We start from the raw sequence: 7,840 nt of genomic DNA, 5'->3' as shown, positions 1-7,840 counted from the left end.
TGTCATAGTAAATCGATGTATTGTGGGCCATCATGAGAAGGGGTATCTCCTTGGCGAGATAAACTCCCAGTCAATGTAGAAGGGATGCATTTTGTTAGCCAGATAATTTAGTTATTAGGGGGAGAGAGGGAGAGAGCGAGCGAGAGAAAGAGAAAGAGAGAGAGAGAGAGAGAGAGAGAGAGAGAGACAGACAGACAGACAGACAGACAGACAGACAGACAGAGTCGAGGAGATTCGTGATATAGATAACTGTAAAGAAGAAGGAGAATGGACGAATCAAGGGGTTAAGAGAATATAGGGGAGAAAATTAAAGTGGACTATAGTCGCAATGGCACTCACTTTAATGACAACCTCAATATCCAAAAGAATGCACGCACTGCAAAATTCTGCAAAATGTAAACTTCCACAAGTGTAAGCAGACTCATGAGCACGTTTTCATAAAAAAAGAAACTGAATTGAACAGAATGAGTAAAAGCAATATAACTTAAAACTCAGAAATAATATATTAATACAACTGATCCACCCTCTTCCACCCACCTCAAACCACAGGAAAGGCAGGTATGTGATACTGAAGTCAAACGAAAGACTGTCACAAGGACTACTGTTTTCGTATGAGGGCGCTAGACGAATATGTTGCTGTATTTTTTTGAAGTGAAACAAAGGCGTTGCTGACTTTCTTAGTTGCTGTCAGTAAGTCACGAAAGTCACTTTCACCACCACCACCACCACCACCACCACCACCACCACCACCACCACCACCACCACCACCACCACCACCACCACCACCACCACCGCTGCAGCGCGTAACTTATCTAAAGAACAGAGAAAGACAATTAATCGAATTAGTGATAAACTGACCTCTGTACAATGGGGTAGGGAATTCTGGGTATGGTGCCCAACTATGTTGATGTCACTGTATGTATTATTTCTACCTTACAGGTCAATTAGGTAGAAAAGATAGACAAACTGGAAGATAGGGGCACTAGTCTGATGTTACACAACATGGTGCAAAATTAAGAGTACAAATTAAAAACAAAATAAAAAGTAGAAAATAATATTAAAAAAACACAATTAAATGGATACTTAGGTTACACCATTTAAAGAATTATTAGTTTGTAAGACATCATATGTATTATCGTGAGCTCTTCAAAGGCTATGGTGACAAAAATGTACGGCAACGGCCAACGCGCATGCCTAGCTAGCAGTCGCCTCACTCTCATCAGCACGTCGCAATCCGAGCCTCCGCAGTCGCGATTCACATTGCAGTGTAGCGCCCTCATCGGCTATAGACGACTATACACACGACAGTGTATATATTTCACACATTCCCTTTTTTACCTTTACAAATACAAAACGTATTTTCTGTAAAGAGCACGTCGAGATATATAGCATTCATCAATACTAACTATTGCTTAACTTATGTTGCCGATCGGTTGAAAAATGCATCAAATCAAATGTTGTAAACCGGTGACCTGTCATGTGACCTACTTTCAGCTGTGATCGATACTTGATACATTGTTTGCTATGTCGTTATTAGTACATAATCGACATACTAACTTTTAAAGGTCGATATGTTGTACAAAGTCCTTCTTGCCAAGCTTTACATCGAATCGATGTCTCATACTTCCAGTCAATTCAAAAACATAGGGGCGTACTTTTTTGAATACATCCCTATATAATAAACCATTTCAGGAACGATTTTGTTTTCTCTTTAGCGAAAAGTGGTAACCATGTAAACGATCGATTTAGCCCAGATGGAATACAGTAAGAAAGAAAATTCGGCTAGCAACTAAAGAAACAGAAAGGAAACCCACACTTAATATTATTATTATTATTATTATACATTCGTGTTAGCTCTTTTCATGGCGTCGAGCTGAACAAACAAAAGTCACGTGATCACACATTGATTGCAATGGCGGATATTTGCGACCTGAATCTTTTACAACGAATTACAAAGTCTAAATTCGTTTAGTGCGCACATACTTAATTCTGTTTTTCTCCTTGTAACACCTTAAAAATGATGAATTGGTGAATCGGTTAAAAAAATGTAATTGTATGTGTACATGTTGGCGATTCTTTCATGTCGTTATCATTATTGTAACAGTTTGACTAACGTAGAATTGACGATTAAAGTCAGAAGGAAACTTTGAATCATTTGAAAATTTCAGCAATATATATGTAATTGTTTTCGCTCAGATACGCACTCGTGGGGTCGCCATCTTGTAATCATTGACGTTCTGATTTTTCTGATCATGTCGTAGAGGGCGTCATTTTTATAATGTCGCCAGATTGAAGCCATTGTTTATGCAATGCCTTCTCAGTTACTGCTTTTCATAATATTTGTTCCCCAGGCTTAATTTTGTTGTTTTTTGAAGCATGGTAACTCAAGACATATGAAGTTTATATATAGGTTTCAACGAGTTTTGTTTTTACAAAAGAAAAAAGGACAGGAATGCTCTTTTTGCTTTTTTTGATCATCTTAGGATAGGAGTGTATTTATATTTAATGAGCATGGCATTCAGGGGGGGGGGACACCACCTCTTGAAACAGTAGCCACACAATGCTGAGACTACAAGCGAGAACCACAGAGCTAGTGCTGGTAATTGTTTATCACGCCCCGCTCCAGCAGTGTATACGTGCACCATGCCAATAAGTTTGTCAATGTTATGTAACGTTATTTTAGCGAGGTCATACGATGGCGGTCTGGGGTTGGTGGAAGGACTTTTCTGGGTCCCCTTGGTATAGAGAAATGCAGCTAAAGATAAAACCAATTTCGCCTTTGTTTCTCCATCTGTAAAGGTCACTTGAACGTTTGCCAGTGATGCCATAAAACCGAATTTCAACTGGACCAAGTCGCTGTGATATCCTGTGCAACGATCCAGAGTTACGATGCCTCTGAGCAAGCTAATTCGCGGTAACAAATGGCGATAGTACTATTAGTAACCTCAGTGGTTGACGAGATTAGACGTTACCAAAACACAGGTATACAAAGGTAAGTATTATACAAATTAGGTTAATACTTTTCAAAGCCCGTTTTTTTTTTTTCTATACTATTCGTAGAAACCTTAAGCAGGAGTCTTTGCTTTCAGTCAAAACGTTTCTCCGTGTTGCGTAGGAGTAGCCAAAGTCTGTACTGTTTTGAAAAAAGGAAGAGCGAGTGTCGGTGGCCGCGTGGTTAAACCACTTGCCTCTCATACCACTGTGGTCGGGGTTCGATTTGATTAAATTTACCACACTGTAAGTATAGGAGAGTGTCGTTCAGTTTGACTCTACCGAACAACGCAGGCTTTCCTCGGGTACTCCGATCCGGTTTCCTCCTGTATTAACACTGAACCTTCCTCCTGTTATTGAGCAATGCCTGTTGGATATGACTGATAAATAAACAAACAAACAAACAAAACAAACAGATAAATAAATAAATAAATAAATAAATAAATAAATAAATAAATAAATAAGTAAATAAATAAATAAATAAATAAATAAATAAATAAATAAATAAATAAATAAAGAGATAAATAGATAAATAGAAAAGTCCATGAAAGGGTTTGATTCTTGAGGGAAATGGGCATAGTTACTATTCTGTAGGTGGAAGCTAAGATATGGATTGTATACAGGATTCAACTTAGAATATGATATAAGTACATACACCCAGAAGTAGTTCAATGAACAGAACTGAACTCTTCCTGTCCCTTACAAAGAACGTACTTTGTCATGTGTTATTTTCAGAATCAAAAATAAATTATTCTATTAAAATAAAAGTCAATACACAGAACTAGTTAGATATACATAAATCAAGCAGTTTTTGACAACCGTATTATTGTGTACGGCTAAATACTAATCAGTATAATTGATTTTAAATACTTCTATTGAGTGATGGAATACATAGAATATCTAGGTTGTTCGTAGTGCCATTTTGCGGTGTTTCAACACATGAGGGCGTTTTCCAAAGGCGACTATTGTTACTAGACTTTTCGTCTTTCCTTGTCACCCGTCATCGAGGTAAGCGATGGAGATAAACTGTCAGGCCGAGAAATGTGTTGTAAATCGGAATTTAGGAAACGCTGCCCAATTTTAGACCAAAATATTGAGAATATGCCAGTACAGTGGACTCTCCTTTAGATGGTTTCATCTGAAATATGCATTCCTCGGCCCATTTTAGACCAACGCGCTGAAAAAAATATCACGGAGAACTATGTTAGTTATGCAAATTCACTTGCCCTGAACATGAATAATAACACACCTTTAAACAATAGGAGACTCTGGGTATCTCCTGTAACCTGATAGGAATACCTACACTGTCTTTGCTTCCCTGATTTTCAAAGTACAGATTATACACTAAATTCATGGACTTCATTTACATCTCCCTAAGCAACGTAAAACATAAGTAAAGTTCGGAAAAACGAGGCCAAGCATTTTCATCAAAACCTCGTGACACGAACAACGTCGTTCGTATTTTTTTTACTATGACGAGTTCAAAGCCATAACCATGATCGATCACACAAAAGTAATTGAAAAAAACTTATCGATTTCTGTTCAGTAATCATAATATGTTAGTTCAAATTGAACTACGTGTGTAGACATTAATTTTTATTCATGTAAAGCAGCGCACAAGGTAGGATCGATTTTAATACAATATGTACATACCGTGCAACCGAACGAATTAACAGACACTACTGTGCTAGGTACATATCGGCGATGATTACAATTAGACATCACTTGTGTTCCTAAGTAACCATTGCAATCTCTCACCTTTTCTTTCTCTGTCTGTCTGTCTGTCTGTCTGTCTGTCTGTCTGTCTGTCTGTCTGTCTGTCTGTCTGTCTGTCTGTCTGTCTGTCTGTCTGTCTGTCTGTCTGCCTGCCTGCCTGCCTGCCTGCCTGCCTGCCTGCCTGCCTGCCTGCCTGTCTGTCTGTCTCTCTCTGTCTTTATTTCTGTCTGTCTGTAAGTATGTGTTGGGGTGTATGGGTGTCTGTGTGCGTGTGGTTGTATATATGTGAGTGAGATTGTGGATATGCACATACATGTCAACGAAAAATACAGATATATCTACATATATAGCTATATGTCTATATATAGATATATAAGCTTGCATATATGTTAGGACACACACACACACACACACACACACACACACACACATATATATATATATATATATATATATATATATATATATATACATATATGTATATAGGCATATATATAGGCATATATATATAGGAATATACCTACAAATTGAACACACACATCGAAAACAAACAATTATAGATTCGATACTTAACATTTAATATATTTCCCTGGTTGTCATAACAACAGGCCTAGGACGCTCGAGAAGGAATGGCGTGAATGCTGATTCATATATTGATTATATAAATTCTACTCAGAATTCCTTTAAACTGATCACTGTACCTTTAATTTAATTTCATACCTTTGACAAAATAAGTGACAATTGTGTAATTTCAAGACTCAGGCAGTTAATTATTAAATTTAACAAGTGAAATGTATTGCCAATTAATTTTACTCCATGTCTAATTTCATAAAAATCAAACTTTAAGCGGTTCAGCTATTTTACTTTGCCCAACCCAACCGCGAGAGGGCGTGATTTATTTGCCCGATCGATTCATCCACCCGCAGATTTATTTTGAGTACATCAAAAGTTAAAGCTGGATGGTGGATTGTGTACTTTAAATCTTTAATGATTTTATGCAGATCACTGCTAAGTCAAAAGTAGTCATCGTGTACAATGTTATTTCAATTCATCAGAAGTTATAGCGAACGAGGCTACTTTGCGAACGAGGTTATTTCAAATTGATGACCAACTGGTACTCTTTGAGCGTGCGCCATGACGTATGATGGCGCAATGAGATATCCCGTTTTCTATCCTTCTTTCACCATGGACATAATCATGCATATGTTATGGGTCTCTCAAATTTTCCTCGCATCGCCATTATCATGAACGTACGCGCACATTTTATGACGATTTTGATTGACTAGATACGTACCTGGATAAAATGTACATATAGACAATTCTACTTTAGGAGTGCAGTAGTTTTACTAAAATATATAGTCCATCCTACGGTAGGCAAGTTCTTGTAATAGGTGAAGTCTTGTTTTAGGTGAAGTTTTGTTTTAGGAGAAGTTTTGTTTTCAAAACATATTAGAATCCGCTATAATATTATCTTGACGATAAGAATGCCAATGACAGTCAAAGCTTTGCTTAAACATACCACACTAGACCAGACCAGACCAGACCAGACCAGACCAGAACATAACATAACATAACATAACATAACATAACATAACATAACATAACATAACATAACATAACATAACATAACATAACATAACAGAACAGAACAGACCAAAGCAGAGCAGAACAGAGCAGAATAGAATAGAATAGAATAGAATAGAATAGAACAGAACAGAGCTAGCAGAGCAGAGCAGGGCAGAACAGGACAGAGCAGATGAGTACATCAGGACATGATATGGCAGAGCAGGACAGGACATTACAGAACAGAGCAGGGCATGACAGAGCTGAGCTGAGCAAAGCAGAGCAGAGTAGGCCAGGCCAGGCTAGGAACAGAACTGAAAAAATTGGCACCGATTGGTGAAACAAAAGACGGTCATGCATTTTAAATCAAAGTACAAGGAGGGCTGTAAAACTTTTTAAAGAACGGTAATGTTGATTAATTTTGGCGGGGATTTTTGTTCAACTATCGTAAGCCTACACTGAACAGAGATTGGGCAACTTTACAATTTCTTTTATAAACAATAACTTTGATGATTAATTTTGGTGGCAATGCGGGGTAAGGTAAGGAATTACCCCTAAAAGGACGGGTGGCATCCAATATCGTACAATGAGAAATGTCAGGCAATGTTCAAGTTTAATCAATAATGTTGGTGGGAATGTGGTGGCAGACAACAGAAGTAAAGAATTATCCGTACAGCGTCCAATATCACATACTGAGAAGGGAAGTTCATTAGTTCATGTTACCATTATTCTGTTGTTCTGAATCTCTCGTTCGTGATGCTTTACTAATTTATTTACAAAAAAACCTTCCTTTCATATGCCTGGTCTCATGTGCCGTTTCCAGAAATCTATTCTCTTAAAGATATAAAACTCTCTGGTGTATAGGGCCACTTATGCACTTCGACTAATTAAGTTGTTGGAAAGAGGTCTCTGGAGTAATTAGCGAAATTTACATAAAGGTGCTGAAGCGAAGCGCACCTGTTCAAACATTTTAGATGCATTTATATGAATCCATAATTTTCTCCGGGTGTAGATACCGAACAGAGGCTATTACACTCGAAATATGAAAGAGAGCTTTCACGCAAAACACTAAAGGTTATAATATGAAAACGTTACCCAAGGGGGTAACCAAAACAACCATGTCGTCTGAGCAAACAGTTTATCAGTTAGTTTGGCACCGACGTCTCTTAAAATAATTCCCTGGTTCGAGTCTTGAGATTTAGTGCCGCCATTCACGAACACGTTATCGTCATAGTGAGTAACAACGCCGCGAGTTTATCTAACCCATCAGATGTAATAGACAGTTTTACATTAATTTATGATGCATCGTAGAGATAGGAGATATGGAGATATGTAGATTTGTAATTTGTAATTGATACTATGATAAGGGTTATCTTGTCATCATACGACTGGATTATGCGCAACGACATGCGAAAATATTAACTCATATCAAATCAAATTTACTTTCTATATATGCATCGAGCACTGTTCTCTCCAGCTAGACACTTACAGTCCTGTATATATATATATATATATATATATGTGTGTGTGTGTGTGTGTGTGTGTGTGTGTGTGTGTGTGTGTGTGTGTG

Source organism: Glandiceps talaboti, chromosome 13 (genome assembly GCF_964340395.1).
Source record: "Glandiceps talaboti chromosome 13, keGlaTala1.1, whole genome shotgun sequence".
NCBI lineage: Eukaryota > Metazoa > Hemichordata > Enteropneusta > Spengelidae > Glandiceps > Glandiceps talaboti.
This window is presented reverse-complemented; position numbering follows the sequence as displayed.